Source organism: Armigeres subalbatus, chromosome 2 (assembly GCF_024139115.2).
Source record: "Armigeres subalbatus isolate Guangzhou_Male chromosome 2, GZ_Asu_2, whole genome shotgun sequence".
NCBI lineage: Eukaryota > Metazoa > Arthropoda > Insecta > Diptera > Culicidae > Armigeres > Armigeres subalbatus.
In genome coordinates, this window is record NC_085140.1 from 46,031,966 (window position 1) to 46,051,703 (window position 19,738).

Consider the following 19,738-nt stretch of genomic DNA (forward strand, 5'->3'; position numbering starts at 1 on the left):
GACATGTGCTGTTATTTAAACCATCTTTAGACCACTTGAAAACTATTCAATCTTACCTCTTTTAGGTAAGATTTTTTTTCATGGACAATATTGAACATTTTGTTTATTTTTCTAATTAAGAAAGGGGCTCTCAATAACAATTTCGACACGGGCGAATCCACGCTACCGCTATGACGATATCTCGCTCAACTTTTCAAAAGGTCCTAAGTAACATTTTTTTCATGAATTAATTTGAGTACTGCAATCAAAAGCTTTCATATTGGTCTTTTGATTGGGCTATTCAAATTAATTCATGAAAAAATGTTACTTAGGACCTTTTGAAAAGTTAAGCGAGATATATATTATAATCTGATATCTAAAACTCGTTAATTTTCCTTCACCTTCATTCTCAACAAAATAAACAATAAACAAAAATTGAAATCAATATATTGCTCCCTTCCTTGTTTTCAGCAGCTGACAGGATCACACATTTTCTGTATTGGGCAAAGTAAGCTAAATAGGGTAATGCACCCATTAATCACCCTCACCCCAGTTTTCGTCCATCCATTCTAAAATCTTGATTTCTAGAAAACTAGTTGTTAGCAGAAAAATATATTAAGCTCTTTTTAGTGGAATGTATTAAACCGTCTAAGACGAATTAAGTACTGTCCATTTAATTCCACCAGTTAATTTTCGAAAGATAACGAAAATTAACTGGTGGAATTAAATGGACAGTACTTAATTCGTCTTAGACGGTTTAGTTGTTAGCAGTTAAAGTTACTGCAATACTCTATGGTGCGCTAGTATTGTCGGATAGTGCATTGTCCGCTACAATTAGCGAATATATATAAACGGGACAAAAACGGACAAAAATATGTTCACAGTTCATTGTTACTTATTCAATGGCTCTTCCTGAAAACTTTCACATGTGACTTACACAATCTACCGTTTTTTATTTCCTCAATTGTATAACATATTCATATAACTTTGTTTCACTCATAATAAATAATGCACATATTTCACAAAAGTCCATTTAAATTATTATTCTTACACATATGTTCTGTTGATTGACCGGTATTCAACGATGGCTTCACCATACGAGTATTCAAACTTATCGGATTGTTCTCCCTCAGAGTAATACAACTTCTCCGCATATCTTACGTTGGCCAATGCGATCACTATGCGCCTGCAATAAGATCACTGTAGTTCCGCAATTTTCCCACGTTACAACTTGTCACGAAAAAACCCACAAAAACTATAGCATTCATCTTGCTGTTGCCACTGATTTATATAGACTTTTGGCGCGAAGTCTCCAAGACCTGAGCTCGATTAGCCCCCCGAATTCCAAACCAAACATCAAATCTAAGACCCACCTTGGTACACAGCACGAGTGCCTCTGAGAGCTACCGGCATGTGGCGCGCGCATTTCGATCCATTTCTCTCGCCCACCACACACAACCCGACGCGGATGCAAAGAAAGTTTCTTCCTAACCCAAAGCATCACTCTCCTAATCCAAACTCTCTTCAAATCTCAACAGACCCAGACCCACGTGCATTGATGGTCAACACCATAACGACAACGGTCAGCAGAGGTCTGATCAACCAACTTCAGATTCTCTTTTCAACATTTTAGCATATTCACCACCAGCCGTTTTTTTGTTCAAACAACGGTGTTTCTCAAACATGAGGCAAATTTGAGACCGAAGTTTTTTTTATCTTGGCACACAACCAAATGGCCGTCTGCAGCTACTAAGTAAATAGATTATGTTGAAGGTCTCGGAAATTTTCTCTACATTCCGGAGCAAAAGTTTTCGTGCGAACCATATTTTACGTGGATGCAGAAAAAGCTAAATTGCTCCGAAATTTCACAATCAACAACTGTTAAATTACTTCCATTAATGTATGTTCCGCACCTGTTGCACCATTTATATTTTTTACAAAAAGGTGATATCAATCTTGAAGTGCTACGTTTGGTATATCATTGAGAAATACTTTGGGTTTGCTTCGCATTGAAAAACAAAACATCACGAGAGACAGCTGAGCATCCAAAATTTAGAGACCCATCTCAACACTTTCGCGATTTGAGTAAACGAGAGCGAAAGTTGCAAGTCCCACGCCTGCGCCGCTATTCATTCGCCCACTTCCCACTTCTCTGGCATCCGCCTACCGTTATCAATTTGTGGATTTGGGTTTGGGGTCGGAGCGGTCATCGCCAAACAGTCCATGAAAAAAAAATATTTGTTATTGTTGTTGTTTGAGGATGCACCAACGCAACGGTCGGCACCTGTTATTAGGCTGGTAAGCTCCCCCCCAACTCGTGGCGCGCGGATCATTTAGTCGAAATTGCGCGCATCATTAGCTCTTCTTGGCCGAACCATCACTTACCAGCGACACCTTCGCACAGTGACCGCGAAAGTTTTTTTTATATCCAGGTGAATATTAGACAGACTCTCAAAATAAAAACATACACATGGGCTGAGCATTTATTGTATAGGAACATCATTGCATCTTGAGAATGAGTTTCCGTAAGATTGATTTACAAAAAAATGTCTATAAAAAACTACTAAATCCAACAAACTTCTTACTTTTGTTACCCTAATTCAAATTGTAGTTCCTCAGTGCCGCACCTCCCCCAACTTTACTTGTAGGAGTTTTTTTTTTAGATTTCGTAGTCTAACCTTCAGAAGAAACATTAAATTCCATGTTGTAATCTTTGTAAAATGAGATTGAAATCCCTAATTGCTCAAAATTATGGTGTTAAAATTATCTAATGTTATGTTGAAATGTCTAACGCTATGGGATGTTTAAAATTATCTAAATGCCATTTCAACTTATTTACGTAAGGACTTATGGGAAGCATTTCCTTACATTCCATATGAATACAAAAAAATTATGTGAAAAATGCTACATAAGAAAAGCTGGTTGATAACCTCAGAAAATGAAATTGAGTTAATTCAAACAGGATTAGGATTATATAGGGCCCTCCTTAGCCGTGCGGTAAGACGCGCGGCTACAAAGCAAGACCATGCTGAGGGTGGCTGGGTTCGATTCCCGGTGCCGGTCTAGGCAATTTTCGGATTGGAAATTGTCTCGACTTCCCTGGGCATAAAAGTATCATCATGTTAGCCTCATGATATACGAATGCAAAAATGGTAACTTGGCTTAGAAACCTCGCAGTTAATAACTGTGGAAGCGCTTAATGAACACTAAGCTGCGAGGCGGCTCTGTCCCAGTGTGGGGATGTAATGCCAATAAGAAGAAGAAGTAGGATTATATAATCGTTCTAGTCTGGGCTTATTATCGAATTTATTTTGCGATAAATTAAAACATAGGTTAACAATGGAGTTACCATTATATTGGAGTGTGTCCAAGCGCAATTAGCTGCCGGGAAAACCTGTAGGTTGAATTGAAACACCTTTCCAATGTTTTCCTTTCCACTGTGCGTCACCGTTGGTTCATCATTGGAAGAACCAATGCTGCATTTTGTAAGCACTTCCGTGGCTTCCTCACTCAACTCATAGACACCTATAGACCAGCAGCACCACAATTTGCTTTCCAGTATCGTGCTTTTATTTTATCGGCGACCGTCAATCAATTATATGATCGAGCAATTTTTGTTTTCCTGCTCAGAGTTGTTACTCATCATATGTATTTCGATAAATAAGATGATGCAGATTGTGGAGCGTTGTATAGCAATTGCAGGTGATAGAAGCATAGGGGTGTAAGATACATAAGTAAGTATCATGTCAAGTTTTGAGTTGAGTACTGAAAACTGTTACTTTACACAACCGATTTGTTCTATATACCAAAAATGTAGTTTCCCGAAAATAGGATTTCGTTAACTACATCGCTTTGCTTCTAACCATCTTAATTTTAATACCTACATTACTTTTCCAATTCCAAATCTAATTGGTGTTCTTTTTTACACGATGTGCTTGCCCGTCTGCAGCAATAATTTTCTACACAAAACAGGCTGGAATTTATTTCAATGTGATAATCAATTTGTATTTAATGTCTTATGTAACAACCGAGCTGGATGTCTAGGTTTTTTTAGAAGACCCCTTTCAAAATGGTATGCGGAATTTGTGCCACTATACGTATTGCTTTAAATGTAACAATTTGTTGTAACGGATGCCAAGTAGTGAGTTAATTGCACCACATGGAGATTTAACGACCACTGCTTTTTTCTCTAATAATATATGATTGAGCATGTAACTGTAACATAAATGTTATAAATTTGAAGAAGACAATTTTGCTACACGGTTTGGAACAGCTAATTGCTGATTTTTTTCAACATTTGATAAATCCCTATTTTGAAAATCATCAAAGCACCATAAATATCAGGATCAGCAAAAAGTTGATGTGATGACCCAGATAAGCGATCGTTCAGAAAGCAGCTAGGCTTATGTTAAATCATCAATGTACAGCTAATAATTGCATGAAATTCCAAAATGAGTTAAAATGAGTCAGGTGGCTCAATGGCAATCATTTCTCTAACTTACACAGGGAGCCCCTTATGTTTCCAACTGGCTGTAAGGATATATCTGGTGCGATTATTGATCAATACTCGAGAGTTGCATACACAAACATGCACTTCGAGAACCTGGCATCTTATGCCGAACATTTCATATTTAAATCAATGTCCTGTTAGTAAAAGTTTTAGGATCATTCGAGCGATACAGATTCATTGAAATCATGTACTTCTGATTTCTATGAAATTATATTTTTAAACACTGGAATAGGAGGTAAATTACAACCTCTATTCAATCGTGTAAATCAACTTTCCATAAACAAATCAAAATGTTCCAAAATTACATCAAAATATTACAAAAATTTATAAATAAATCAATGTTTGCCAATAAATATATTTTTGCCGACAGGGTTGTATGTACCGGAAAAAAGAAACAAAAGAAAGCAAAAGTTCCATTCACCGATAGCTTTCCGGTCGGAGTCGCAATTGTTGATCAATTAGTGATGCGAAAAACAATTGATAAAAATTTATGTTTTTGAATTATGCAATTATCATTAACGGCAGCTGCTACCAACTTGTCTATGGAGGAGCCTGTAGATTTGGTGGTTTCGAAGTGGTTTTAGTGGTATGAGGGGACCTCCACAGACAAAAGTACAAAAACTTAAGGAAAGTGCGTGGAGACGCGTAGTACATTGCAGGTTAGTCTCACTAGGGGGGTTTGCCTTCCTTTCAATTCCTCAAACACAGGAATTATGAGAGAATACCCAGAAGGTGTTTTGCATCGGGGGGCGTTTTGATGCTTCTTCTCCTACATAACCCCGTAACCAACGCACAAATGTATCATGCGTGTCCATATGATCATATGATTATGCACATTTTCAATATCCTTTAGGGGAAGGGGCGGCAATATGCCCTAGCTAACCAACACTGCTTTATTGTCTTATTTGTAATGCTATTCATGGGTATTTTTACATCATGCAACAGTTAAACAAGATAGCTAATTGATGCCATTCACAAATTGTCAAAAATCTCAATCATATTAATAATATTCAAATTTCAAAAAAGTGGTGATATTCTGTTAAGCTTGAGCTTGAGCTTAATTGACTGCTCGTAGTTGTTACTCCATTATGACCAGATCAGCTGTTCTTGCACAGGTAACCAACAGATGTTTGCTTGGGACTAGCACACATCTTCAATGTACAAGTACTGGTGATCTCATTTGTTAGGTCATACTGGCGCCTGCCACGTCAGAATGCAAGTCAATGTAGGGAAGGGGAGGAAATGATGATGCAATCACTCACCCACTGCAAGCCGAATATACCTCTGCACTTGCCACGAGTTCATGCGGAATTTGTTGGAATTTTTGGGTTAGGTTCGAGAGGCAGAAGTCCGGTCTCGGTTAACGAGCTGCCAATGTGGTAGATAGGAGAAAGCAACTGATGGAATTTCTAATTGGATGTAGGAAACGAGCTCTATAGTTCATTTCCAATCTGCTAGATTACTGTTAGAATACTCAAGTTGAAGGTATAGGAATAGTAATGGAAACGGTAAGTCCATTTCCAGTTCTATCGATTGCTAGAACATGAGAAATATAGTGAAAGATACAAAGTAGGAGAATGAAACGGACCTGGGATTGAACCCACGATCCCTGCGTATGAGGCAGAAGCAGTAGCCATATGACTACCAAGCCCGCTTCAAAAAAGTGGTGATATTCTGTTGCCGGAAAACTCATGAGGCAAAACGCCTTTTAACTGGCAGCTCCTAGGGAACAAATCACAACGCGTCGTCGAATCAGCATCCTGGTATGGATAGTGCATGGAGACGCAAGTACATTGTAAGTTAGTGCCACTAGGGCGTTTTGCCTCGCCAAAATGTTAGACGTTTCTTCAAAATGTGGAAATTTTCGGTTTTCCCCACCTTCCCATATACTATTTTGAAACTTTTTTCGCCTAACCTACATAATTTTAGATCTAGTTTTGTTACGGCCACCTTAATGACGGTAAATTTAAGGGAAACCACAAAAGGCGTTTTGCCTCGGGGGGGGGGGGGCCTGTTGCCTGAGAGACCAACCCAAGTAACATTTTAAGTTTTATATTATATGTTATATGTTATAAAACCAGTATAAAACCAAAATGTTGGGGAATGTTCTCTTGAAAACACACATGCGGATATTAACATATCATACTATCGAAATTATTTAGTATTTTAACTTCTATAAGCATATAACATGCAAATGACTTCTACGCCAAGGAAATTTCACAAGCGACGAACCTCTTCTATCATCTTGGAATCTTCCCAATCAACCAACTACCAGCCACAAGTTCATTTCTGAACTACAGATATGGCACATAAGCAGCCTGAATTCATTTTTACCGCCGACCAGTGTGTTTACAGTAATTAAAGATTTAGCAGATGTCGATTCAAACTTGTACGAATATTTAAATGGTCCCCAAGTAGGTGGTATGAATATGTAATCAACCCTCTTTTTACGGCAGTTTTTTATACGTCACTTCGTTTTACGGCCTCCTTTTTACGGCACGTGACGTAAAACTAATTTGAAACATTTTTGACATCCAAAAATAAGCCTATAAGAAGGCACTCTTAGAATTCCAAAGAACAAAGTAGATGCTTTGTTTATTCATCATTTGCCATCACAATTATTCCGTTCCAGGTCATCCAAGAATTCCCTAGAGCAGAGGTCTTGATGTCTATCCGCGTAACAGAAGGGCTGTTATCTCTTATTTAAAATGGTTCATGCCCTATATGATTCATTAAACCAAACTCAATATGTCTTAAGCAGCCGTTCCTTTCCAGGTCATCCAAGAATTCACTAGACTCCTCAGTCGCGGTTTCATCCCAAATATGTCCTCCGAGTATTTGTCTTTCACTTGTGTCTCAAATGTAGGCATATGAGTTTCCGCATAATTGAAAACAATATGCTGTGGTGTTGTTACTATTCATATGAACTATGTGATATTGTTACTAATTATATAGTTGTCTATTTAAAGTAAGACCATACGTTTGTCTATCAACAATATTATACAAACCTTTTAACCTACGACACCATGTGTAATAATTTCACAAATTACTGTTTCTTTATAATTTATTACACTCCGTGTTTAATTTTCTTTGAGAAGAAAAAGATAATGAACAATTATTGGTTGATAACAGATATAGTCACAATATAGAATATAACTATGAAATGGAAATGTATTCTTCGACGATAAAATTATTTCCCTTCGATTGCACACATACACTGCACTCTCATATCATCCAATGATAAAAATTCGATAGCCGTTAAAATTTTGCAATAAGTTTGCGTATTTTTTAGAAACGGAAGAATTATTTTTCCGTGCGGTAGTCGAGGCGGTATAGTCATGTTTATTTCAGGTGCAAAAAAGCCGGTGCTTAGTTTTTTTTGCACAGTTTCCCGTTGGATTTGTGTTATATGGATTTGTTTGCACCAATAAAATCAGGTTTGTAACAGAATTCTTTAATTTACTTACTTTGAAATAAATTAAATTCTTCATGAATAATGAATATGAAATGATTTTGCAGTTCCCGAGGCAGATCCAACAGTTCGAAATGACGCGAATCAATGAAACCCTGAAGCGAAACTTGAAGGAAGGTTCCAAAATTAAATATTTACAGGTGAGTTTTTAAACCTGCATCACACCTTTCAATTTTATTATAATTGTTATTTTTCTTCTATTTTCTTGCAGACAACTCCGTATTTCTGGGAAAGAATGCAGAAAGCATCATCAAAAAGTATCCTTAAAGTTATGGCTTCTTCTTTGTACCTAGCTGGAGATATTTTTAGAAACGAGTGTTGAAATAATTGAATAAAGGATAATTATAATGTTATTTATTGTGTATTAATCAAATTATTGAGTAAAATTATTAATCGCTTCTTCTGGTGATGAACGATAAGGGATACGGTGCGATGATTTTTTTACCATATCATTCAACTGTTCATATATTACAATCCATATTGTTTTGCTCAAAAACAACGATTGTAAGTGGACCATATTACGTACTGTGTATGAATAAAAATGTACTGAAAAATGCATCTTTTTATACAGTAATTATACTTAACCGCCCATTACCCATGTAGTTGTTTGACCAAATACAATAGAACATGCTGTTAATATGATTTATGGTGAGGTTAGTTTATCATTTGAATGAACAGTAATTAGAACAGTAGCTTTTTTGTTTTTAATGGTCATGGATGATCTGAGAAATTCTTCAATTATGGTTTAGATTTATGCGGGTTGTTCCAAGATCGTCCTGAAATTTTAATGAAATAGTCTACCGAATCAACCAAGTTTTTCCTGATGTCCCCAGCCGCGGTAATAACCCAATTATGTCCTCCGAGTATTTGTCTTTCACTTGCGTCTCAAATCCAGACATATGAGATGTTGCAAGATCTCCACATTGTCCTGGAGTTTGAATCAAATGTTCTGCCGAATCAACCAAGGCTTTCATGATGTCCCCAGCCGCGGTATCAACCCAATTATGTCCTCCGAGTATTTGTCTTTCACTTGCGTCTCAAATCCAGGCATATGAGATGTTCCAAGATCTCCAAATTGTCCTAGAGTTTGAATCAAATGGTCTACTGAATCAACCAAGGCTTCCATGATATTCTTAGCCATGGTATCAACACAATTATGTCCTCAGGATATTTGTCTTTCACTTGCGTCTCAAATCCAGGAATATGAGATGTTGCAAGATCTCCAAATCGTCCTGGAGTTTTAATCAAATGGTCTACCGAATCAACCAAGGCTTCTATTATGTCAACGTCCGCGGTAGTATCCGAGTATCTGCCTCTCATTTACGTCTCTAATCTGGGCATATTATATGTTGTAAGATCTCCAAATTGTCCTGGAGTTTGAATCAAATGATCTGCCGAATCAACCAAGGCCTTCATGATGTCCCTAGCCACGGTATCAACCCAATTATGTCCTACATATGGATTTTTCTTTCATTTGCGTCTCAAATCCAGAAATATCTCCACATCGTCCTGGAGTTTGAATCAAATGGTCTGCAGAATCAACAAATGCTTTCATGATGTCCGAAGCCGCGGTAACAACCCAATTATGTTCTCCGAGTATCTGTCTTTCACATGCGTCTTAAAGCTGGGCGTATGAGATGTTGTAAGGTCTCTAAATTGTTCTGGAGTTTGAATCAAAAAGGCTACCGAATCTACCAAGGCTTCCATGATGTCCCTAGCTGCGGTAACAATCCAATTATGTCCTTCGAGTATTTGTCTTTCACTCGCGTCTCAAATGTAGGCATATGAGTTGTTCTAAGATCTCCAAATTGTCCTGGAGTTTGAATCAAATGGTCTACAGAATCAACCTAGGCTTTCATGATGTCTCCAGCCGCGGTATCACCCCATTTATGTCCTCCGAGTATTTGTCTTTCAGTTGCGTCTTGGTTGATTTTGTAGGACATTTGATTCAAACTCCAGGACAATTTGGAGATCTTACAACATCTCATATGCCTGTATTTGAGACGCAAGTGAAAGACTAATACTCCGAAATCAAACTCCAGAACAATTTGGAGATCTTAAAACATCTCATATACCTGGACTTGAGACGCAAGTGAAAGACAAATATTCGGAGGGCATGATTGGGATGATACCGCGGCTGAGGACATCATGCAAGCCTCAGTAGATTCGGTAGACCATTTGATTCAAACTCCAGGACAATTTGGAGATCTTATAACATCTCATATGCCTGGATTTGGAGAAATCTTACAATACCTCATGTAAGACGCAAGTGAATGTATTCAAAACTATCCAACGATCAATAAATTAAGTGAAATACTAGAATTTTTGGCAAAAATTCTTTTTACGTCACATTCGGTTTACTTCCCCCCAATAAGTGACGTAAAAAGAGGGTTGAGTGTACAAGGAAATAAAATTGAACATTAATAAAACATTCATTTCATTTGATAATAATAATAAAAAAAATCGCGTGCGCGAGATTCAATGGCTTGGTGTGATTATGGGTGACAATCTACTAAAGCAGTGTTTCCCAACCGGTAGACCGCAACCCCCCTAGTGGGGCGCGAGACCGTCCCAAGAGGGCCGTGAGACCTTTGCAAAGAATTCATCCTTCTTGTGGTTCGACTATCATATATAAATATATAATTTTTTTTTGTACAAATATCTATTTATTAGGTTAACTCAGAATCAGGAGATTTAAAGGAAGAGTTTTTTCTCTGTACTAATTTAAAACTACAACCAAAAGCTTCGATAACCTTGTAATGAGATCAATGGGAAAAAGTAGTGAGAGTTCGTATTGGTGGTGCACCAGGCTGGGATCAAAATCAGGGGTGACATTGCGCATCTCGAATCGAATCACTCGATTCGTACGTTTTTGCATTCGATTCGAAAAAATTGCGGCATTATGTATTTCGTTCGACTTCATTCAGTCGCAGTACAAGATTTCGAATGGTGCTGTACTAGCTCAATCGAGTATGTTCTGTCAAACGAAATGTAAACAGAGAGAATGAGAGATAGCTGTCTCCGTGTTTAGTATGCCGCCCGCTGGAGAGACAACCTTCAGCGCATGGCGAATGTGAGTAAACAGAGAGAATAAGAGTAATTTCATCTGCGTGTAGCATGTTGCCTGTTGGAAAGGCATCTCTCAGGGCAAAGGCAATATTATTTATTGAGCAGTTGCAACCGATTAAATATTATGCCGATACGACATGTGTTGTAAATTGCGATATTGTTACAACACAAATTATAATGTTTTAACTTTATTCGAGTGCCACAGATCCAAATTTGAGCTAAATAATTTAAAGCTAAAGAAAGATTCGATAATAAATCACTTTGATGTTTCCATATATTTTAGTTAAATGCTCTTGAGTCATCTCATGCGCGTTTTTTTTATTTAACTCATCTATTTTTATGTAGATTTTGGAATATACACGTTTTTACGCAGATTTTTCTCATAGATTTTTCACGCGATTTATCGAAATGGTAAAAAAATACGTGAAAACTGATTTTAGTTGAAGTTGTTTTTACGCGGATTTCGGGATAACTAGAGATTGCATATTGCATATAAAAGTAGGTATACTAATGACATTATTTTCCTCAAGAGACAATAATAAAACATTTATTCTCTTCCCGTAGAAAAATAATAGCAAATATAATTAAAAACTTTCAGCAAGAAATAACTCTCGAACAACATTCGAAAGCTATAAAGGTGACGAGTGTGACGAGACTTGAGTCGTTTTTCAGTGTGCTAACGAGTGTCCATAATGCCAAAACATCTCGTTATTCTTGTACCTCCTCGAGCATACTCGAACGATGAGTCGTTTTCGAGATCGAATTGAAACCCGTAATGCCAAACATGTTCGACTCGATAGAATTAGGTTCGAATCGAGATGCACAATGCCACCCCAGGATTTCAGAGAAGAGAAAATAGTTTGCTCGACATGCCAAAGGTGTTCATTGCATCAATATGTCCTTGCTTGTAAGACACTTCTCCAACAGTTAGAAAAAGAGCTGGATACTGTTATCATAATTATGAATCAAATCTGAAGCTCTCGACAATTGTTTTTACGATAAACTAAATAAAATAAATGATTGCAGATCACGAGGTACTTCTGTACTATACTGCCGTTTTATTGGTTATCGAAAAGCAATATTCATAATATTTTTGAATTGAGGGATGAAATTTATTTTCTTGGAAAGCCTGAATAGATATCTTTTTCTTGTCAATCTCAATGAAGAAGAATGGCAGAAACATGTCGCTCGCCTTTCAGACATCAGGCAAACTTACAGCAGCAAGTTACAGGGTAAGTAAACCAATCTGATTCAGTTCAAACTTCAAAGACAATTAGCAAGTAAAGGTTAAAAACTATCAAGTAAGTCTTGGAAATATTACAATATTTGATGAACTGTACATTTTGATTGCGAAAAATAACTAATTTAGATGCAGATCTTAAATTGGAAATTATGGCTCAACCGTCTAAGACGAGTTTCATACTTTCCATTTAATTCCACTAAGTTTTATTATCGTTGCAGATACGGTGAGTCCATCTTCAGTGTCTCGTCCTTGACTCGACAAATACGAGACACTGAAGCCGCCCTCACAGTAAGATAACAAAACTTAGTGGAATTAAATGGAAAGTACTGAACTCGTCTTAGATGGTTGAATACAATTCACTAAAAAGAGCTTAAAATATTTTTTTCTGAATTATGGCTCATGTTGACTCACTAAGCAACAGTTTGATCGATATTTTCCTTAATTCGCAGTCCGTTTTTGTTTACATTGGACGTGGCCAGCCTGAATATTTGGATTTCGAATATTTGACGTCATCTCGTGATTTATTCAGTGAAAAAAAACTTGAGCCAGTTTTGGTGTGGAATATTCGAAGCGTATTCCATGTCAGCGTTCCAAGCTTTGGAGATTCTAATACCGTTTGATTCTGCTTACTTATGCGAGAGTACACTGTCCACTTCTCTTTAACTCTATAAAAACTTTTCAAACTTTAGCTCTGGATTTCCAACCTCATCGATCGATGTCTTTTTAGTTAGTGAAGAGTTCTGTGGACAGGGAGACGAGCATGGCATGCATTGAGGTCTATGACCTAGTCCCTCAGTCAGTGACCTCTCTTTCAACCCAAAGGGATTTTCCTTGGTCCTCTGGTGGTGGGACACAGAACAGTGGGTGAATGGCTGCGTAGGGTGGTGGTAGAGCTTAGTTTAGGACCTAGCCTACTACAGGGGGCTGTTGGGAAAAACCTACACTGAGATACGAGTATTACCTGCCTCTTCAACATTTATTCCACGAAATACACTACACTTAACACGGATTTCTCGGTAACACTCTCGACATAACATAACCAACACTTACAAACTCGTTGCAAAACTTGATTTTTTTTCAGCGCTCGTAGTATTTATCCAACTCGGCAAGCCTTATAACTCGTGCTGAAAAAATCATTTTTTGCAACTAGTTGCACAAACTACTATTATTTTATTGACGTTATTCAATTCAGAACCTTTGCCCAATTTGGGTTTCATTCGGCATTTGAATCGAAGTGTTTGAAATATGAGCCAATTTTTGTGAGGATTGTTCGATATTTACATTAAGAAAGTCCCAGAGTTACTGTAGCGTTTTCTAAAGAAATTCATGGATGAATTTCAGGTGAATTAACTGTTGTATATTTGAAGGAGTTTCCGAAGGAGAACCAACAGGAATTTTTGAAAACAGTTTCTAGATTAATTTCTGAAGGATTACTAGATTACCGAGGTCTACAAAATAATTAAAGTGTGCAATTTAATTATTGTGTAGACCTCGGTAAAATATTTGGCGAGATTCCAACAGCCGAGATCTCGGTAATATTCTTTACTGAAATTCGGTAATTTCTTTACCGAAATTCAGCAAAGTTTATTTTTTGCCGAGATCTCGGTAACGATTCAGTGAAGTGTTTTCACGATACGTAACGATAACGATTCAGTGAAGAAGTTTTCAAGTAGAAAACGAAATACGCATCTGATGATACATTAGTGATTATAGTGGAAGTAAATGGAAGTTTGAAAAAAAAATTAACCTTGTAACATTTTCCCCTAAGACGCTCAATATTAATTATTTCATTAGAAGTTTAAGTGTGTGGGAGGATTTTTTTTAATCTTTCTTAGAAAGACTTTCACCTTGAAGCTGCCTCGTCTTTTTTCTGAAGAAATTCTCAAAGGAATTTACAGTTTTAGGAATTGAGCTCCGATATTCATCCCACGAAAAACGAAGCAATGAAAAAAAAATTGATTTGTTTCTTATTTTTGTGATTTTTTTTCAGCAGAGTACGCATATGTTAGCAAAAAGAAGCGACGAAATTGGTGCTCTATATTTCTTTGTTTCGCGATGAGATGAATATATGTTCAGTAAGATGGAAAACGGAACAGTTCCCCTATAATTGAATTTTCGAAAAAAAAAATCGACTGAAATTCCTTAGGAAATTACTTCAGGGTATCCTGCAGATAATAAATCTATTTTATTTTTCATTTATAACTTTACTGTTTCAAAAGTTACATCCGTGACTGTTGCTTGGATTTACTTACATCGACTTAGCAATTTTTAACCTTGCTAGCATAACAATCATAATTTTCATAAGAAAGTGAGAACTTCAACTTGCTTCGATTTAATTATGTATAACACGGATGCGGTACGAATACTAAGTGAAATTTAGGATACTTTCACAAAAAAGGGTAAAAATGAAGATGTTCGGTGTTTTTGAAAAATAAAACAGTTCCTGAAATTTTAGTATTCTGATGCAAGACCATGATGAAGGAGGCTGGGTTCGATTCCCAATTCGGCTCAGAAAGTTTTCTCAACTGGGCAGTCATCATGCTAGCAATGCAAAAATAACAACAATGCTCTGCACATTCATAATATAATGCCAAGGAAAAAGTAAAAGAACTTTTATCTTCCGGGACTCACATGGTCCTGATGGTACAACTGTGCGAGTCCCGGAAGATTAAAAACTTTTTAACTTTTTACTGTTTACTTCTATTGAAAGATATATATGTTGATATATATATATATATATATATATATATATATATATATATATATATATATATATATATATATATATATATATATATATAAGTTACCAACCAACCCACCACGTCACATCAAGTTGGCAACGATAAAACACCAAACATCCTACAAACACTATTTGGCCCGAATCATCAAAAAGCATCAACCCCAACAACCACGTGAGCGACCGGCAAACGCATAACAGCCTACAGCACATTTACCTTTTGACGATAAACTGCGGCATCAACAAAATAACATCCGGACAACGACGACAACAGTGATCGACCCTTGGACAGGCTTCGGAAAGTGTAGGTCAGCTAGTTTCAGTTGCATAGGTTAGCTCTAAGTAGAATTGAATATAATTATCATTCTTGGTTTAACAGTGATTTAGAGTAGACGTTCTTTTTTTAAAAACTCATGTTCGAATCCCCGTGATTTAACTGGCGCAGTCGGTAGGATCCGCGTCCGAGTTCTTAGTTCGCGAGTGAGTGTGTTCGTCGAAAAGACATCTTCGAGGGAATATCGAAGACTTGCAGCACATCCCAGAGAAGAAAAGGCCAACGCGGATAATCATAAGGAACCAGAATCTGTCGAAGGAATATCGACATCCCGAGAGAGACCAGCATCGACGGATAATCGGACACGTCCTCTCTACTATCGAAGGAACATCGATAAAAAACTTAGGTAAGTGAATTTTAATTTTCTTAAAGATACAAGTGTAAGATAAAAGTGTTTCAGTGCTTAACAGTGTTAAAATAGTGCGAAAATAGCCCGAAGAAGTAATAATCGCTTTGATATGGCGAGAAATTTGCAAGACCAACAAATTGAGGAGCTGCAACGGCAACTCCAAGAGTTAGCTCAACACGTGTCTAATCGCGACGAAGAGCTAGCGCACGTTCGAGCTCAAGCCGAACAAGCGCTCCACCAACATGCGAATGTGCCCCCAGCACCAACCGTTGCTAATATTGGGAGAACAGAGAGCATTTTAAAATCTCTCCAAACCCACAAATTATACGGGATCTTCCCTGTTTCGATGGGAACCCAGTGAAATTAAACTCATTTATCAGGGCAATCGACAACATAATGCCTTTACTAAATGAAGCGGAGGGAAGTAACGTGCACAATGTGTGGATCCAAGCGGTTCGCACAAAAATTATTGGTGACGCAGACAACATACTCGAGTTATATGGCACCAACTTAAATTGGAACGAGATGAAACAAAATCTAATTACTCATTATAGCGATCGACGAGACGAAGTGTCTCTAACTCGTGATCTTTTCAAAATTTATCAAACAAACAACGTCGAAGAGTTTTACAGCAAGGTGTCCCACACCATTTCATTACTGATCAATAATTTAAACATTATTGAAAATAATGCAGCAGTTATTGCCTCGAAAAAGGAGTTTTATCAACAGATGGGGCTAAAAGTCTTTTTGGCTGGGTTAAAAGAACCCTTAGGTCCAATAATTAGGGCACGCGGACCAGATACAATGAAGGATGCCCTTCGATTGTGTCTGGAGGAACAAAATTATAATTATGCGAAACCAAATTTCAAGCCGTTACCACCAGTCCCAGCAAAACCAACATTTGCTCCGCGCCATCAAACACATACTCATTTCAACTCATCTCAAAGATTTCCACCGTCACCAGGACCACGTCCACAACGACCACCTTATCCCAATAATTACATGCCTCAAAGATTTCCTCCTAGAAATGTTTTTCCACCAGCGATGGCCCCAAGACCATTCCCAAAACCAATTCCAAGGGCCGTCCCGATGGATGTCGACCCCTCTACTAGAGCAAACATGTCAATTACATGAATCGACCCTACCTAATTACAACCAATTTCCCCACGAAATCATTTTTCACCTCAAGCTAACAGATTTCATGTTGAAGAATTAAGAAACATCGAATTAGCCAACCACTACTATCCATATGAACAATATCAGTACCCAGAAGAATATTACCTAGAAACAAATCCATTTTATTCTAACGATGTTAGCAACCATCTCCACAGTGATAATGAACAAGGAAACACCATTGATAACTCTGCTTGTGTAACCAATGAATCATCAGAATCCCCTGCACCCAATGAATCGTCGGAAACCCCTGTTGACGACGTAAATTTTCGAATAACTTCCGACCTAATAGAAGAAAAATAGGAAGCAACAACTTTCTGCCTTATATCGAACTTAAAACAGAATTTGGTAATCTTAAACTCCTCATTGACACGGGAGCCAACAAAAATTATATTGATCCATCATTAGTAGGTACATCATGGATAAAAATGTCAAACCCATCGGTAGTAAAGAGCGTCAACGGACATCATAAGATAGACAAATACATAAAATTCTCTCCTTTCAAAGGGAGACTTCCACTAACTTTTCACCTCCACAAATTTCACTCCTTTTTGACGGACTTATAGGGTATGAATCTTTGGCCGATTTAAAAGCTAATATTATCACCCACTCCAACAAACTACAGTTTCCAAATTGCACTATACCCTTGAAAAGAAATATCCTGATTCATACACAGTTTGCGTTAATTCCAACGAACAAATAGGTATTACATTGTCCACTGATGTTACAAACGGGGATTTTTTTCATTGACAACGAACTACCTCTGACTGATGAGATAGTTGTACTCCCGGGAATTTACCACGCGAAAAATAACAAAACGACAGTGATAATAGAGAACAAAACGGAGGACATTGCCAAAATAAATCCAAACAGGCTTGTGTTTGGAGAATTGAATAATTTTGATACAAAACCCATTGGGACTAAGCTAGTCAGGAAAAAGACAGAGATACAGTTATCTAATCAACTACGATTAGACCATCTCAATACTGAAGAGCGTGAAAAACTTCTAAAGATTATTCGTAACTTCGAAGATATTTTTCACAAAGAAGATAAAACTCTTACGTTCACTAATGGCATTAAACACTCTATCAAAACCAAAGATGACGTACCCGTACATTCTAAATCATACCGGTATCCTTTCTGTCACAAAGAAGAGGTACAAAGGCAGATCATGAAAATGCTTGAGCAGGGTATTATCAGACATTCAAATAGTCCTTGGTCCAGGTGGGTCGGCCACACTCTACGTAGGGGCGGAAACGAAATCTGTAAGCAAGCATTAGACTGGAACCCAGCGGGACATCGTAGCAGAGGCAGACCCAGAGGCTCATGGCGGCGAAGCCTCAATAAAGAAATAAAAGAAGTCGACCGAAATCTAACCTGGCAACAGGTTAAAGCGATAGCCGGGCATCGCTCAGGATGGAGATCTTTCAAGTCGGCCCTTTGCACCACCGGAGGTGTACAGGATCCATAAGTAAGTAAGCCCAGTGTGGGTAGTTCCAAAAAAGATGGATGCCTCTGGTCAAAAGAAATGGCGTTTAGTAATCGATTATCGAAAACTGAACGAGAAAACTGTTGAAGACAGATACCCTATTCCTAATATCAACGATATATTAGATAAGCTAGGGAAATGTCTCTACTTCACCACCCTCGACTTAGCCTCTGGATTCCATCAAATTGAAGTCCAAAAAGAGGACATTGCAAAGACAGCATTCAGTGTCGAAGCATTCATTATGAATTTTTACGTATGCCCTTTGGATTGCGAAACGCTCCATCCACCTTTCAGAGGGTAATGGACAATATACTTAGAGAATACATTGGCAAAATATGTCTAGTTTACATGGACGACATAATTGTGTATTCTACTAGTCTCCAAGAACACTTGGAAAACTTAGCAAAGATCTTCACTTGTTTGCAAAAGTATAACATGAAGATTCAATTAGATAAAAGCGAATTCCTACGCAAAGAAGTCGCTTTTCTTGGACATGTCGTAACACCAGAGGGTGTTAAACCAAATCCAAGCAAGATTAGTGCAATCAAAACATGGCCCATACCCAAGACCGATAAGGAACTTCGCGGGTTCTTAGGTATTCTAGGTTACTACCGCAAATTTATTCAAGATTTTGCTAAAATTGCAAAACCACTCACCAACTGCCTACGAAAAGGTGAAAAAATTAAGCACACTGCTGAGTTTGTTAATGCATTCGAGAGATGCAAAAACATTTTGACTAGTAGTAGTATCTTGCAATACCCAGATTTCAACAAAAATTTCATACTAACAACCGATGCTTCTAACCACGCAATTGGTGCAGTAATCTCCCAAGGTACTATTGGAAATGACAAGCCAATAGCGTTCGCATCACGAACCCTAACAAAGTCAGAAGAAAACTATTCCACCATCGAAAAAGAGTTATTGGCTATTCGATGGGGATGCAATACTTTAGGCCATACCTTTTGGTAGAAAATTTGTGTTATACACAGACCATCAACCTTTAACGTATGGACTAAACCTCAAAACTCCAAATAGTAAATTTATCAAATGGAGACTCGAACTTGAGGAATATGATTATGAAATTAAGTATAGACCAGGCAAACAGAATATTGTCGCAGATGGTTTATCTAGAATTCCGCATGAAGTAAACTTAAACGAAGAAGACGAGTCAGATGACGAAACCGTTCATTCGGCAGATACAGATGATAGCGAATTCGTTCCAATGACTATACGCCCTCTCAATGTAACATTCTAATCAAATAATACTCCGTATTAGTGACCATGATGAAAATAAGGTAGAAGAAATCTTTCCACGCATTTTTAGGCGAACAATTTCAAGAATAACGTTTGGCGTACCTACTCTAATCAACATCTTTAAAGTAT

General features: G+C 37.5%; 1 protein-coding gene and 1 long non-coding RNA gene across 6 annotated transcripts in view; one reads left to right on the forward strand and one right to left on the reverse strand.

Annotated features, from left to right (window-relative positions):
* The window catches only part of LOC134214342 (uncharacterized), a 41,976-nt gene that overhangs the window by 18,012 nt on the left and 4,226 nt on the right, over positions 1–19,738 (reverse strand). Inside the window, exon 1 of one of the 5 annotated variants that reach the window (XM_062693738.1) lies at positions 1,353–1,368. The exons of 1 other annotated variant lie outside the window; for it this stretch is intronic. The gene's annotated coding sequence lies outside the window, so the exon portion shown is untranslated. Of the gene's footprint in view, positions 1–916; positions 1,219–1,352; positions 1,369–19,738 lie in introns of those variants that run through there. 3 more of the 5 variants (XM_062693735.1, XM_062693736.1, XM_062693737.1) reach the window with 3 other exon arrangements.
* LOC134214341 (uncharacterized) lies at positions 7,694–8,202 on the forward strand. The gene is made up of 3 exons (XR_009979744.1): positions 7,694–7,926; positions 8,009–8,101; positions 8,173–8,202. It is a non-coding gene; the product is annotated as an uncharacterized LOC134214341 (long non-coding RNA).